Raw genomic sequence first — 17,185 nt, forward strand, 5'->3', positions numbered from 1 at the left:
CAATACTCTGCATGGCTGAGTAAAAAATTGCACTGATCTGAAAAAGCAATACTGGCATACTGGTTAGACACCCATGCTGCTTTTGCTCTTAGATGGCCAACAGGACTGCAGAACTCTGGGTAGACATGCTGTACAAGCATTTGCTCTAGCTGTGACTGATATGCTCTTCCCCATTCGAGCTTTCCTTCTTCTGTGTTACAGAGCGTTCTTCTCTAACACGATTTCTTGAACTTGTTTTAATCAAGAGCTTAGCAAAGCTTAGGTAAAGAGGCATGGCTGAAACTCACTTAAAAGGACCATTAATCCATTGAGGAAGAGAGGGAACTGCACGATGGCTTCGATTTGCAGTGGAATTGGGACTCGTCAACTGGAGTTTGCTGCCTCTTTAAGGGAATACTTTCCTTGCTTGCATCTTCACCTAACAATCTGAAATCACTTGAACCCTCTTCAAAATCACTAATACTCTTATCACCATTGTTCTTATTGGATTCTTGTAATCACTATCAGTCTCTTGGTGACTGCATTCAGATTCCTTCACACCACTCCCATCAAGATCATTAAAATCCTGGTCTAAATTTCTTTATGTTGCAAGGCCTTTGTAAGAGATCCATGAAGACTCCAGAGAAGATCCTTCGTTTATAGCAAAAATGACCTCTGTACTGAATCAAATTCTACCTTCCAGTTGATATGTGGACGAAAATATTTACAAGTGCCAAGATGCATGATGATGCAGCGTCTGGAAACCGCAATTCTCCATGCACTTAACATGATGCGACTAAGGTCAAGCTGTCAAGATGAAGTGTCCTGCATAGCGATGTGACTGCTGGCATAAATCGAACAACACCAGGCATTCTTGATTTGCCTTTCTCCTTCAGATTCAAGTGGGATCTATGAAGGGGTTCAGTACTAAGCCCCAGCCTTGCAGATACGATCCAAAGCAGGAATGTGCCCCATCTCTCTTTACAACAATTTTCACTACAGTTGCATTTATATTGGGAGCTTTGACGTCCATAGTGTTGGGATTTTTGGGCATGATGATCGCAACATATGCGAATGCTCGCACAACTTTGGAAGCCAGAAAAGGGATAGGAAAAGTATTCAAAATCGCCTTCCAATCAGGTTCAGTGATGGGATTCTTACTTTGCTAATGGCCTCATAGTTTTATACATCACTATAAAATTGTTCCAGCTTTATTACAAGGATGATTGGGAGGGCCTTTTTGAGGCCATCACTGGCTATGGGCTTGGATGCTCATATGTGGCTCTATTTGAAAGGGTTGGAGGTGGAATCTATACCAAAACTGCGGATGTTGGAGCAGATATTGTTGGAAAAGTAGAAAGGAATATCCCAGAGGACGATCCGCGAAATCCAGCGATCATTGCTGACAATGTGGGTGATAATGTGGGAGATATTGCTGGAATGGGTTCAGATTTGTTTGGCTCCTTTGCTGAAGCTTCTTGCGCAGCTCTTGTTGTGGCTTCCATGTCATCATTTGGCACAAATCATGACTTCACTGCTATGTGCTTCCCTCTACTCATTAGCTTCATGGGCATTGTGGTGTGCCTCATCACAACCTTGTTCGCAACTAATGTGTTTGAGATCTCAAATCTAAGGGATATTGAATCTACACTTAAGAGACAGTTGCTGATATCCACCATCTTAATGACATTCGGTGCAGCTTTTGTTTGTTGGCTGGCACTACCATCCACGTTTTACATATATGATCCTAATGGTGGTGTAAAGATGGTTCAAAACTAGAAACTATTTTTTTGCATTGGAGTAGGGCTTTGGGCAGGGTTGGTAGTTGGCTACATTACAGAGTATTTCACCAGCAATACATATAGACCAGTCTAGGATGTTACTGATTCTTGCAGGACAGGAGCTGCTACCAATGTCATCTTTGGTTTGGCACTTGGCTACAAGTTTGTAATTGTTCCAATATTTGCTATTGCTGTTGCCATCTATGTCAGCCATACCCTAGCAGCCATGTACGGGATCACAGTTGCAGCTCTTGGAATGCTTTGTACCATTGCCACCTGTCTAGCCATAGATGCATATGGTCCCATAAGTGATAATGCTGGTATCGCAACTGGTCTCTGGATGACCATGATACTTCTTACACATCTCTCCACAAGAAGCGCAGCCGCAGTATAGACTATGAGGCCGCGAAGGCTTTCAAGATGGACAGATTCCTCAACCATAGGACTTCTTCAAAGTCCAGCTTGTGGCATCAACAGCCCCCAGTTGACAGCACTCCACTCTCTGAATTGGTCTCCGTGATCCGCAGTTTCGGGGAGCACTTTCTCAGATTAGAAGAGATGAAACTGCAGATGCAAAGAGAGTTTGAGCGATTTCGTGATGATCTGGAGGCCAGGCGTACAAAGATGTTCCTAGAGTCCCAAAAGCAGATTGCTGAGATGTTTGCTCGGGCTCTGAGCAGTAAGAAAACTGATGAGCTCTTGGTGATGATTGTCGGTATTTTGTTCATCATTTGATTATTCTAAATGTTTCTTTCTTCCAGCTGATTTTTGGCTCTTCATGCTACGTTTCATATCATTTCATCTATATTACAGCTAATGCGTTGAAATTATTCCACACTTTGTTTATAAGAAATGTTTCGAGCTGATGGGATGATATTTCATTTCATTCTTATTCCAGCTGTTGAAATGTTCCAGCTGATGTTTCATTATTATTCCAGTTGTTGAGTTGTTCTAGCTGATGTTTCATTGTTTCTAGTTGTTGTTTGTCTATTTTCTGTTGATTCGTCTGTTCAAGCTTATGTTTATTCTACTTGATGTTTTATCTATTCTAGCTAAGGAGCTGATGTTGCAGCTAATGTGTGCTCACTTGATGCACTTCTGCGGTTCCACTTCCGGTGTCTCGTGTCTCTCTTCTCTTCTCTTCTCTCTTCCTCCGTTCCTCGTCTCCCTCGCGCACTGTTCAACATGAAGTCTGTAAGATGCTTCAAACCAGAAGGAGAAGTTGGTGAGCCCATAAAAGTATGAACAATGAATTCCTTGTTTTCACCTGCTCAATTTACTATCAGATGGTGTAAAGAACAGGGAAAAAAAGGTATGGGTGTTTTGATGTTTTGATGTTTTACAAATGCGTGTTTTGATGTTTTACAAATGTCTATTATGTTTCTAAACTCTGGTTTATTATGTGTACATAAAGGTAACAAAATCACAAATGATGGTACAAGAGATAATGGAACAATGAAAGCTAAGGAGGTCATTGGCCCTAATGTCTCTTCAAATCACGATACAGGTATATGTCTTTATTTCTACTAAACTTTGAAAATTAAAATTTGTACATATTTTACATCTTGCTTTATTAGGTGATTCATTTTGAGATTAACTAGCTTTAATTAGTCTCTTTGTCTAATTTAAAATGTTCATAGTTATTCATATTTTTAAACTTTGAGTAATTGTGTGTATATATATAAATATAGATTAAAGAAAAACAAAAGGTGGGAAAAGAGGTAATGTAAGAAAGGGAGATCAGGAGGTTACTTGCAATAATGTTTTTTCAAGTCAAGATGCAGGTACCAACTTTAAGGATCAAAAACTTGTACAAATTTGGTAACCCAAATTGATACAAAATATCTAATTACTTTATTTTGTGTTATTGAAATTTTTCATAACCTTGTATTAACATGAGCTTTGGTTAACTCTATGTATATATAGGTAAACAAGTTACTAAAGATGACACAAGAGACAATGCAAGAAATGAAGACATTGAGATTGCTTGCCTTAACACTTCTTCAAGCCAAGAATCAGGTATTACTAGCTTTCTTATGTTGATAATGAGTCATTTTTTAAAATGGTTATACTAACTAATGATATTTGATCACTTGAGTATCAATAGGAGTGATACGCATACCATCATATGATGATATCTATCGGCCACCCATGTTGAAATTTAGAGAAGAGGGTAGACTTTATGGAAAAAATCTCTTGGTTGAATACTTTAAAAGTCAACACACTGTCATGCTCGAAAATTATCATCGAGTACATAGGTGGTTTGAATTCTTAAACCCAGATGATCTACGTTATAAAAATGCGAATAAAGAGTACATCATGAAAATCATATCAAAGAATCACCATGAGATTTTACCATTGAAGTTTACTGGATGTGAGTACATATGGAGAGAGAATGACATATATGACTGGTGGAAGGGTACAAAGCAAGATGAAAGAAAGTATTTGAAGAAAAAAGATCTTTTAAAGAAGGTAAGTTGATTGTTACTTTTTTTTATTGGCTTTCCTAATATTTGAGGTGTAGATTCTTAGTTATTGAACTATTAATCTTATGACATATAGAGAGAATTATCCGCATCTCTTGGAGTGGATGATATAGATAAGCTTCAAAATGTATCAAATGACATAACATCATCAATGGTAAGATGATATGATTTATAAGTTTGATATCATAAGCGTAGGATTGGTTCTTTTTCTCCCATACTCATTTAGGGGTGTCTATTGATGGCAGAGTGAACCATATGTTGATACTATTGATTCTAATCAACTTGATGTATACATTCCTAGCATGGATGATATTTCGAATGAACAAGGTTTGGAAAATGTATCTTATAATCTTATATGTTTATCATTTTTGTACTTGATTTCATATATTTTTGAGATATTTGATGTATACACATGATCTTATTTTGTTGATGTAGCCTCTTGAAGAAAGTAGCTCCTTTGAAGGACAACAATACAAGCAAACAGATTTATCATTGCAAGTAATGCTTTTAAGCTCATATCTAATAACTTTCTTTGAGAATGTCTCTTATACAGATACTTATACATTAACTTTCATTTCCCATAGATGAATATGTTCATGGAGGAAGAAAAGATCTTTGAAGAATTTCAATGTTATACATCCGATGAGGTTCTTTGCTTTATATTAAATTTAAGATTAACCATATGATTCATGTTCTTAACAATATCTTATCCTTTACATGCTTAAAATGTAGGATGTTGAAAATGAAGATGAGACACTTGATATGGAAAATTGTGCCAACTTTTCAAAGTTATTGTCACATGGTTTAGACAAAATAATGTACTCAACTAAACGTCAAGAAATTCTGGAACAAAGTATCCATAGTTCAAGCAATGATAAGGTATGTAACTTTTTTTCTATATAAATGTTTTTAATGTGATTACTAATTTTAGTTTTGAATGTAGGCTAATTCAGATGATGACATTAATGAAACATCTCAAAAAAGTCAAAGAAAGAGGAAGGTATTTGATATATGTTTGTGAGAGAACAATAGCATCATAGTTTAGTGAATAACTAAAGATATGATTTATTATATAACTATTTATTTTACGTGTTGACTAGCCAAGTGAGAAGATGAAGGATCTTTTGCAACAAAGGAGCATGAAATGAGGTACCAATATCAACGAAAAAGAACCAAAGGTGCTAGATGTAAATGTTTATATTTTTGTTTATGTCATACATGAAAAGCATAATCTAAATTTTTTATTTTATTTGAATTAGGAATTTAAAGATCTCCCAAACCAAGGCATTGAGATTAACATTTCAAATGATGCTTAAAGGTTAACTTTATAGTTTATATATATATATATATATATATATATATATATATATATATATAACAGTCATGTAGTTAAATTTATGGCTTTTCATATTATAATTCGTGTCATTTAATTATCTATACATAGTATAATAAGTTACTTATTCTCTTTTTGTTATTCAATGCAGGTTAATATGACAAAAGAGAACATGGAAACCATACTTTTGAAGTATCTTGGTGTGCCTACAATTCATGATATGTACTTTTCTTTAAAGAGTACATACATGAATCTCAAAAAGACTGAAGCTAGCTTTCGAGTCTTGATTAAGGATACAAAGAAGCCAACAAGTGATATATGATTAAGGAGATTCTTTATTGGCTACTAGGAAATGGCAAAGTTGTATTAAAGAAAAATAGCAATGTGCTTAGTTTAGATGATGTGGAAGTTTTAGCATAACTTCTACTTTGAGTTAAGAATTTATTGCTTTTCAACATATTGGAGATTTGAGGGATTACTAAAACATTTATTACTTTGCAACATATTGGAGATTTAAGGGATAAAACAATCAAGACACACATGTTTCTTAATTAGTTTTTAGTTCTATGCTCCTTTAAAATTATTTTCATTTTTCTTTTGGTTGCTAGAAGTAGATGTTGATGTCTTAATTTGTTTAATCTATTTTGATCATTAGATGTATGTTATTGATCCTTACTTAGAAATGATGACATTCTCTATATAATTTTCTAGTTATAAATTTATTGTGCAATTTCTTGTTTGATATTAGCATGTCTAAGAGGAAGGGCAAAGTAGATAAAGTGATAAGGAAATACTTATTCTCACTAGGAAATGTCCCATTTTTCCTAGTTTTTACTTTCCCCACTTATATGTATTTTCAACTAGGGAATTCCATGGGGAATTCTCTTTTTTTCCTATATGGGGATCGATTGAAAGTTCCTTGTGTTAGTATCTCTTCATCCAATATGCCCTTGTCCGAGTCCCCACTTCAGCAAAAAATATTATAATTTTCTACCTCTTTCAAGTTTATTTCATCATGAACTTTGGCTCCTAGTTCACCGAGTAGCTTTGACTGAAAATGCATGGCGTATGAGACATAGTGGTCGTCCATGCAAAAGCCGCAGCGGTAGCCTTAATCTATTGGGACGTAATCAGACCAAACAATTTCGTCTCCTTGTGAATCTACAACAAGGAGTGGATATGTAAACAGATAGTTGGTCAAAACAAGACCTTAAGTACTGCTGTCTGCATGAAGCTCCGATGAGCAGCGAATAGGTCATTGTAGACAACTCAGTCAAAATTAAATCGGCAATCAGAATAGCAAATTGCAGGGATCATTATTCAGTCGAAATTGTAATTGTCATTCATAACAAATGACTAAGTTGAGGTTGGGGTATAGTGGTAGAATCTCATCTCAATGGACATATCCACCTCAACCCACATTCGTTGTTTAAGTGTGAGGCTAGCCAAGATGCTCTCTTTGTTGGCGATTTCAAAATTTTAAAACATTTAAACTTCATGGCCAATGTTTGGGGTGGCATAGGCTCTTGTAATTCTACATTGGAGGGAGAGATTTATTCAAGAAACCAAATAATAGAGATCTTGCACAATAGAGTGAGGGATAAGAAGAGCGGTAACACATTAGTTGTATCCAAGGCTAGAAGTGACAAATTTTAGAGGTGGTTTGCAATGGCATACAAAGCTAGGGTGGTACTTCAATCATTCTTATATATGAGGAATGGATTCCTCTTTGACCAGTCCCAACCTTGGTGGGTTTCAATGTTGAACAAAGATAGATCTTAGGTATGGAATGAGATATAAAAGAAATTTGGTCCATGCAATATCTTGGCCACCAAATTTATCCCTTAGGAAATATTTCTTCATAAGTTTTAGTTTGAGTCACATTGCCATCACTCCTTGATTGGCTATAGGTGAAACCTATGCTTTAGTAGAGAAGACATTAGGTAGAATCGTATATATTCTTAAGGTTGCAAATAGATTTCTAAGAGGTGAAAAGAAAACCTCTACCTAACTACTATTTGTGTTGTAAAGGCATTTTCATTAGATAAAGTGCTAGTAGTAGGTAGAGGCATTATGTAGAGTCCTATCTTCAATTTGTGTTGCCAAACATGGATGATATGAATATAGATAATGTAATTGAACAAGGGATTGAAGAAATATATCCAATTGCGTTTGAGATAAGAGGTCTAAAAGTTGAGATATTGAGTGTAACCTCCATGAGGGATAAATAGGATAAGTTAAGACAATGATGACTTGAAAGGAGAAGTTATATTTGGAGTATTGCATAATGAATGGGAAAAAGAGTTACAGATACAAGGACATGAGAAACATTTTGATATGCAAAGGAAATTGTCGCACGAAGACCTTGGTGATGAGTTCTTACATAATAGTAAGACATGGGTGTGCAAGAGTAATTGTAGCATGAAGACTTTGTGATGAGTGCTTTTGTTGCAATACATAGGTGTGCAAGGGAAATTGTAGCATGATGACCTTTGGGATGAATGCTTGTGTAGCAAGACATGGGTGATGCTCTATGAGAGTTTGAAGGCTTTGTCTCTTAGTAGATGAGTGTACCTAGCTATTATTAACAACATGCATATAGTGCCATAATAATTTTGTATTAATGTGGAACTTGATGCTACAAGCTTTGATTGGTCACTCATGTGAAATCATGGAAATATTTAGAGAAGAGGAGTATGAAGTGATGATACAAGACTATGTGAAAAGGATTAGATGGACATTGTGATTTTGGAACTGAGAGAGGAATTTAGGTGACGGGAAGTGCTTAAAAATAGCTAAAAATTATGAATATCAAGGGAAAAATATTCACCGTCAAAGGCGGCGACTCGATCTAGGACGATTTTAAGCGCCAAAGTGCTTTAAAGGCACCCGAGCGACACTTGTTGATTTTTCATAATTTTTCAGACAGTCGTGCGGATTGACACGAGCTACTGGCCAATGCGGGATGCTAAGCCGCACGCCCAGGATTTTTCAGAGCTCAATTCGGAGTCCGGACGGGGAAATGGCCAAGGAAACGGTCAAGATATGAAAAGGTGGACACTTGGGAGGACAAAATTTGAGCATGCCTTTTGAGTTTGGACCCCCCCCAAAAATTTTATGCACCTTATGAAGCAAAAAACGTGGAGAGAGAATGAAGAGAAATGAAAAAACGTGATCAACAGAGGGCGCCATTTTTTTCGCCATGGATGGAGAGAGGGCATCATGGCTGCTGCAAACAACCCCCCCAATGGATTATGGGGCTTCATTCCCCTCTGTCTGTGGACTCTATCGCCGCCTCTCACCTGAGAAATGGTGGTCTCTATGAAGAATTCTGATTTCAGTCTTTCTCTCTCCTCCCTCTCTCTCTTCTAAAGGCACATTCATGTGGGAAGAAGAAGGAAGAAGAAAGAATGATGGAGGCTTGTCCGGCATGGATCGGATTTCTCCACGGGCTGGAAATGGTGATTGGTGATTGTGCTGGACATGAAGTGCTGCTGGTTTCCAAATCTACAGCCATGGACATGAAACCCGAAACACGCAAATAAGCGGTAATTTAAAATTTTCAAAGGAAATTTGAGCTTTTATGGCTTTTGAGTGATGAAATGTTGTTCATGTGGGATAAAAATTGTTCAGGTTGCTGTTTTCTATGAGTTCTTGCTGGTCATAATCAAAAAATCAGAAAAATATGCATCTTGTGGTTCAAAATAATACATTAAAACACGTAAAACATGAAAAAACAAGGGAAAATGATGGTTTTTTGCATAAAAATGGGAAAGTAAATAGGAACATCAACTAAACTTTCATTTTTCTGCAAGAAGGAACTAAGGGCCACAGCCCATAACCTGTTTTGAATTTTCAGTAATTAAATAATGCAGAAAAATAAGGAAAAATACAAGAAAATGGTGGAAAAACCCTAAAAAATAGGGGAAAAATGCATTTTGGGTTCCGAAAAATAAGGATAAATAAGAACAATGTTTGTGAATGTTTGTGGGGACTGAAGCATGAGGATTTGCCTCAGTTCAACCCCGCCTTCTTGTTCTAGTGTGGTTTTTTCCGCTTTCTATACATAAAATGATGTCAAAATACCCTATAAATCTATCCAACGATGCACTATTTAAACGGGGAAGGGTAGAGGAGTTGAAATATGTCTAAATGCCGTGTGAAATGATGGGAAAGTTGCTGATTTCTATGCATAGCATTTAGGACGGATGATAATTAAGATCAAGAGCTTAGTAGCACGAGGATCACCTCGGTGCTAAGCCCATGCAACGAAGCACAAAGCGGTTAGAAAGAAAAGCATGAAAGAATGATTTGCACTTGTGCACGATACTGTTTGCTAAATGTTTTGAGCACTAGGCATCCACCAAATGCATAGAGCATGGAAAGAATTTAAAAATATCAGTGATTAGCTCCTGGACATGCATTGCAATTGGTTTTGGAATACGACCTACGTTGAGAGGCAGTGAGATACCCATGCTGTAGGCTAGTCGTGGGATCCTATAGGGGAAGTCAAGTAAGGACAATGGTACATTCCTGGATACGCTTATTTGGTACCTTGAGCGACTTTTGTGCGAAATGTCTAAATGTTGAGCGACGCATCGAGGGGCCAATCCCCAAGGTGTAGGAGAGTCGCAGAGGGTTGACGGCATTCAGCCGTAGGAGGAACCCCATGTGTATGTGATTCGAGCCTATTTGGCAATGTGAAAGGGACTCCCTCTGAGGAGTAATATTGGGTTAGGATCAGTTGGACTACAACGTATTACAAACGCAATGTTTAGGAAGGTAGAGATTTTGATAGACGCTCCTGGCCGCAAGGCCGAGGGGTTGTCTTGTGCGTAGTGACGAGGTCCGGCTAGTGCATGAGCCAGTGCCGGCCCGTTTTTAGGTCCATCAGTGGTGCGTCTGCCGGGAGCTGCCGATAAGTGGCGGTCTCCGAATCTTGGTCTCATAAGGGACCTGTTAGTTTTATTGGTCGATAGCCGCCTTGAAGCGGTGGATATCAAGTTAGTCTGATAAAAACTTTGGTCATTAGTATGACGGTCAATCCAAGAAATTCCCAACACCCAAAGGATACTTTGTCTATCTTGAACACTCTAGTGGGATCTTTAACACGTTGGGTGATTGACTATTTTACCCTTTGCCCTGAAAGTGATACCATGCTTGAGTTTGGGTCCCTATGGGAAAATACCCATGGAGCTACCTCTAAGATTAATAGCCCATGGCGATTAGAGAAAAGGGAAAGTGAAAGTAGTGCTAAGATGACACAGTCATCTATGATAATTCATGATGATAATGTCATAGAAAAGACTGTGACAATGATGGTTAATATGCACATAGGAGGACATGATGATTATGATCTAAAGATACATCCGATGCTAGTGCTCGACGCAGTTGGGTACCGTAGTGTGATTGCCAAGATCCATAAAGCATTGGATGATGTCCATGTGTGTGGAAAACCATTGTTAGTAAGGAAGATTTCATTAGGACCTATCCTAAGTTTTAGCAAAGTGGTGGTAGATGAGAATAGGCTTACTAGAACACCACTAGCAGATGATGGGATAGATTCCCTATTGCATAGTGTTGGATTCCCTAAACCACTTTGTGAGTTGGCGGAAAGGGAAGTTCATGGAATTAGTGACTCTTCCACACCAGTAAAGGTGGAAATGGAAGAGGTCAAAGACCCTAATACACTGGTATTAGGTCAAGAGGAATACAAAGATTTTAATGACCCAGTCTTGATCCCAAAAGGGAGGACTAAATGTCCTCCTCTTTATAGGGATCTCCCAGTGTTTTATGGGTTGCCAAATGAGGATCCGATGATTCATTTAAGAGAATACGACCTAACTTGTATTGCAAGTGGGTTTGATGATATACATCGGATGCTTGTATTCCCAAGTACCCTAAAGGGGGAGGCAAGGAAATGGTACTGGAACCTCCCAAGAGGGTCGATCAAATCATTTGAGGAGTCTTGTGATAGATTTCTAGATGAGTATGAAAAACAGCTCCCTATGATTCAGGTCTTAGGGCAGCTTATGCAATTTAGACAAGAGTCTTATCTTTCTATTAAAGAGTATGCTAGAGCCTTTGATAGTACTCTTAGGCTTTGGCCAAGAAGAGCCAGTGCACTACCAGATGATGTGCTATGTGAGCTCTTTCTGAATGGCTTAGAGATTAATACGCAGATCCAAGTGGGACTGCGGAATCCTAAGTCGTTAAGGGAAGCAAAAATGCATGCCATCGATTATGAGGGTCATATTCAGAGATGTTGGGAAAACTTTTGGAGTTTTCCCCACTCAGTACACGTGCATCCTAGCTTCCAACCATTTCTGCAAGAAGACAGCTCACTTGTTGATACCAAGGCAGCCTATGAGGGGAACCTTAGTGGCCAAAATCTCAAAGCAGAAAATGGCCATCCTATGAGTAGTAATGACATGCCTCTCAGTGAACAGGTTCCAAGCCATGTAAGTCCCATTAGGGCTTGCAACACTTCCACGAGAGATAGTTGTGATGGAAATATGGATCGCACCAATGGGCCTATGAGTGTTGATAAGAATTTTGTGTGTGGTTCTAACTTTGTTCCTAGTAAGGCTCTTGAGAGACCTTTGGTATTGGAATCATGCTTCCGGGTGGATGTTGTTCCTTCCAGTGAAAGCATGGTTCTTATGGAAGAAAATTTACAGTATGGACGTAAACAAGTAAAGACATCTTTTGTAAAGAGGATGCAAAATGCTAAAAGTCCACCTGTGCTTCACAAAGGTCATAAGGATGTGAGGCCATTTAGCCATAGGGATAAGTTTGCATCGAGTTCGTTAGACAAGTGCAGCAAATTGAGGGAATGCAAGAATATTAAGGGAAATGTGAGATGGGTTTGGAGACCCAAAATCTCCAAAAGTATGGCAGGAGTGTCAGATGCAAGGCCAAGGATCCCATCTGGATATATTCTGTTGAACCCCCAAGAGGGTAAGATTGGATATACATCTGACCATATACACTGCCTGGGGACACACCCATGTGATATGCTTAGGCTTGAAGTTCTACCTAGTTTGGGTCCCAGCACTGATCTACATGAAAACCCAAATAGAGGAGGTTCGAATGAGTACAAAGCTATGATTATTTCTCCCAAAGGAGCCACTCAGCCGCTTGAACGACTAGGTTATTCGGATTACAATAAATGTGGGACATGCGAGCCCACTAAGGTTGTTCATTTAGCTCATAGTGCCCAAGAAGGGATCGGTCTTATTGATGAGTTATTTGTGGAAAGACTTGGACTTGTAGCTCTACAAGAAGAAAACCATAAGATTAAAATGAAAAAAATGAAAAAAAAAGAGGAAAAAAAATACAAGATCAAGCTTTTAGCTAACTTGCATGAGTAGCATGGGGCTAGTCGACCTATGATATGCTATCTTTGGCACCTTGGGTAGTCTGAGAGGGTGTGATGTATATGCCAAGGACATCAGTATTACGTGGACTAAAATGGCCTATCTAGTTTTAAGCTAGGAAGGCTAGCTGCTTTGGATATTACCTCCAGATTTTGTTAGGCCAAGAGGGCCGATTTAGTTTTGTAGTGAAGTATTTTATTTCATTAGGCCAAGAGGGCCATTTCCCTGTCTAGTGCGGGTGCGTTTAATTGGGTTTTTGTTTTAAGTGTTGTGCTGGACAGATTTCGTGGCTCGTGGAATTTTGTGGAGCCTGGAGGAGCCTTTGCTGCGATGGAAGCTTCTTGCGGCCAATCCAGGTGATATTTCTCATTTACGAGTACCTTTCTTTCCTGTTATATGTGTATTTGTACTTGTCGAGGGGATACATTTTTGTTGGGGGCCAGCAACCAAGGCATGAAGTCCCAGGTTTAGGCTTAGTATGTTTGAGGGAGGTCGGAGTAGTCATTGCCTCCTGTAAAGACATTGTCCGACATCGAAAGATCTGTTTTAGAAGGAAGTCCTAGTGGCCCTGTTCTGCTAGCCTGCTAGAGGCAGCCGTTCTAGGAGTTCTTGTTAGTAGTGAGGCAGTTAGAGATGCCTGCCAGAAGATAATAATAATGATGCCAAGAAATCCTGAACATCCTAAAAGATGAATATAAATATGAGTGTGTGTAAAAAGGGGTTCTAACCCCTATCAAAGAAAAGAAAAGAAATGGAAATGTATAGGCAGTTGCTCATTGCCTTCCGAAGGCCTGGTAGGTTCCTGGGGACGAGTCAGACCCGGGGCTGATACCTTGTCTTCCTAGGGGTGGCTTCTTGCTGGAAAAATAATATCAAAACAACGAAGGTTGGAGTGAAAATAAAAGTGAGTGTTAGAAAAGGATTAAGTGTCGCCTTGCGAGGGCTTGGTAGGTTCTTGGGTGCCAAGACAGGTCCTGAGGCCGATGCCCTGTTCTCCTTGGGTCACTACGCTCAGCTCCCTCCTTTTTACATGCCCAAGTATGTTCATCCAATAAAAATCCTCAAAGAAGAACTGTACTGAAAGGAAATACTCTTTGATCAGGCTATAGGAGTCCTCGCCTTGTCGGAGCTCCTAGTTGTGTTGTCTTTAGTTGGTAAGTAGTTCAGACTACCACTTAGGGCAACCTCTTTGATAGGATTTTTTAGTTTGGCTGTGTTAGAGTAGCTGGTTCGTGACTCACTTCAGATCTTCTATTAGATGATGCTAGGCCTACTCCTTGTGGATGTCATGCCTTGGTTCTGTCCAGGGGTAGGGGGAGCATTGTGCTGAGTTTTATTATATATTTGTTTTGTATCAGTTTGATGCTTCTTTGGTTGTTTATGTGCAGATATGTTCGTGGATTCGACGGGCTGAGTCGCCCTATCCCATGGTCGCCAATGAGAGAGGAATTTAGGTGATGGAAAGTGCTTAAAAATAGCTAAAAATTATGAATATCAAGGGAAAAATATTCACCGTCAAAGGCGGCGGCTCGATCTAGGACGATTTTAAGCCCCAAAGTGCTTTAAAGGCGCCCGAGCGACACTTGTTGATTTTTCATAATTTTTCAGACAGTCGTGCGGATTGACACGAGCTACTGGCCAATGCGGGATGCTAAGCCGGATGCCTAGGATTTTTCAGAGCTCAATTCGGAGTCCGGACGGGGAAATGGCCAAGGAAACGGTCAAGATATGAAAAGGTGGATACTTGGGAGGCCAAATTTGAGCATGCCTTTTGAGTTTGGACCCCCCCAAAAAATTTTATGCACCTTATGAAGCAAAAAACGTGGAGAGAGAATGAAGAGGAATGAAAAAACGTGATCAACAGAGGGCGCCATTTTTTTCGCCATGGATGGAGAGAGGGCATCATGGCTGCTGCAAACAACCCCCCCAATGGATTATGGGGCTTCATTCCCCTCTGTCTGTGGACTCTATCGCCGCCTCTCGCCTGAGAAATGGTGGTCTCTATGAAAAATTCTGATTTCAGTCTTTCTCTCTCCTCCCTCTCTCTCTTCTAAAGGCAAGTTCATGTGGGAAGAAGAAGGAAGAAGAAAGAATGATGGAGGCTTGTCCGGCATGGATCGGATTGCTCCACGGGCTGGAAATGGTGATTGGTGATTGTGCTGGACATGAAGTGCTGCTGGTTTCCAAATCTACAGCCATGGACATGAAACCCGAAACACGCAAATAAGCGGTAATTTAAAATTTTCAAAGGAAATTTGAGCTTTTATGGCTTTTGAGTGATGAAATGTTGTTCATGTGGGATAAAAATTGTTCAGGTTGCTGTTTTCTATGAGTTCTTGCTGGTCATAATCAAAAAATCAGAAAAATATGCATCTTGTGGTTCAAAATAATACATTAAAACACGTAAAACATGAAAAAACAAGGGAAAATGATGGTTTTTTGCATAAAAATGGGAAAGTAAATAGGAACATCAACTAAACTTTCATTTTTCTGCAAGAAGGAACTAAGGGCCACAGCCCATAACCTGTTTTGAATTTTCAGTAATTAAATAATGCAGAAAAATAAGGAAAAATACAAGAAAATGGTGGAAAAACCCTAAAAAATAGGGGAAAAATGCATTTTGGGTTCCGAAAAATAAGGATAAATAAGAACAATGTTTGTGAATGTTTGTGGGGACTGAAGCATGAGGATTTGCCTCAGTTCAACCCCGCCTTCTTGTTCTAGTGTGGTTTTTTCCGCTTTCTATACATAAAATGATGTCAAAATACCCTATAAATCTATCCAACGATGCACTATTTAAACGGGGAAGGGTAGAGGAGTTGAAATATGTCTAAATGCCGTGTGAAATGATGGGAAAGTTGCTGATTTCTATGCATAGCATTTAGGACGGATGATAATTAAGATCAAGAGCTTAGTAGCACGAGGATCACCTCGGTACTAAGCCCATGCAACGAAGCACAAAGCGGTTAGAAAGAAAAGCATGAAAGAATGATTTGCACTTGTGCACGATACTGTTTGCTAAATGTTTTGAGCACTAGGCATCCACCAAATGCATAGAGCATGGAAAGAATTTAAAAATATCAGTGATTAGCTCCTGGACATGCATTGCAATTGGTTTTGGAATACGACCTACGTTGAGAGGCAGTGAGATACCCATGCTGTAGGCTAGTCGTGGGATCCTATAGGGGAAGTCAAGTAAGGACAATGGTACATTCCTGGATACGCTTATTTGGTACCTTGAGCGACTTTTGTGCGAAATGTCTAAATGTTGAGCGACGCATCGAGGGGCCAATCCCCAAGGTGTAGGAGAGTCGCAGAGGGTTGACGGCATTCAGCCGTAGGAGGAACCCCATGTGTATGTGATTCGAGCCTATTTGGCTATGTGAAAGGGACTCCCTCTGAGGAGTAATATTGGATTAGGATCAGTTGGACTACAACGTATTACAAACGCAATGTTTAGGAAGGTAGAGATTTTGATAGACGCTCCTGGCCGCAAGGCCGAGGGGTTGTCTTGTGCGTAGTGACGAGGTCCGGCTAGTGCATGAGCCAGTGCCGGTCCGTTTTTAGGTCCATCAGGAACCAAGATAGATAGGTAAAGAGATAGTATCCAAAGTGAAGACACTTGATAGTGATGGTTGTATAACTAATATAGATGAGAACGCTCTACTCACATCTAAGAGATGATTAGGAGACTATATTTTATGAAATACACCATGCACTTTATCCTTTATGCCAAGCAAATCCTTTCTAGTCGATCTATTTGGGATAGCCAGTTATATCATCGCAGAAAGAGCTCAAAATCTTGAGTAATCATGTAAGGTATTACTTTGGCCCTACAAGATGATACTCTGATCACACCATAAGAGAACCTTTCATTAGAAAAAAAGTCTCTCCTTCCATCTCTTTGAGTTGTTTGTGAGCATCATTCATATGATTTGGGTTGGTGGTGGAGCCATGAAAGACCAATTTAATTGGTTTTTGCCCCTACTACGATGTGTCAATAGAGCCTTAATGAATTTTAATGAACCTATGTTCAAAGATAAGAGAGATAGAGTGGAGCCAAAGAGTGAGCAATCATCTCATCTCATTCATCTTCATTATTCAATCTCTACTAACATGAAAGAGATAGTACAACTAGGTTACCACTAGCCATGACTAAGTGTGGTTAGGTGAACATTGACTTATTTAATGTCCTACACATGAGTACAACTGGACACAGTTGTAGAT

At 39.1% G+C, this 17,185-nt stretch overlaps 1 long non-coding RNA gene and 2 pseudogenes across 1 annotated transcript; all 3 read left to right on the forward strand.

The window, feature by feature from the left end:
• Positions 1 to 863: 863 nt before the first annotated feature.
• LOC148040888 (pyrophosphate-energized vacuolar membrane proton pump 1 pseudogene) lies at positions 864 to 2,154 on the forward strand (annotated as a pseudogene).
• Positions 2,155 to 4,095: 1,941 nt separating this feature from the next.
• On the forward strand, positions 4,096 to 4,583 carry LOC148040889 (uncharacterized). The gene is made up of 3 exons (XR_015692265.1): positions 4,096 to 4,232; positions 4,323 to 4,400; positions 4,492 to 4,583. It is a non-coding gene; the product is annotated as an uncharacterized LOC148040889 (long non-coding RNA).
• Positions 4,584 to 5,062: 479 nt separating this feature from the next.
• On the forward strand, positions 5,063 to 5,999 carry LOC148040890 (uncharacterized; annotated as a pseudogene).
• The last annotated feature ends 11,186 nt before the right edge of the window (positions 6,000 to 17,185 follow it).

Source organism: Lygodium microphyllum, chromosome 1, assembly GCF_053477565.2.
Source record: "Lygodium microphyllum isolate KBCC chromosome 1, Lygodium_microphyllum_v1.1.10, whole genome shotgun sequence".
NCBI classification, from domain to species: Eukaryota; Viridiplantae; Streptophyta; class Polypodiopsida; order Schizaeales; family Lygodiaceae; genus Lygodium; species Lygodium microphyllum.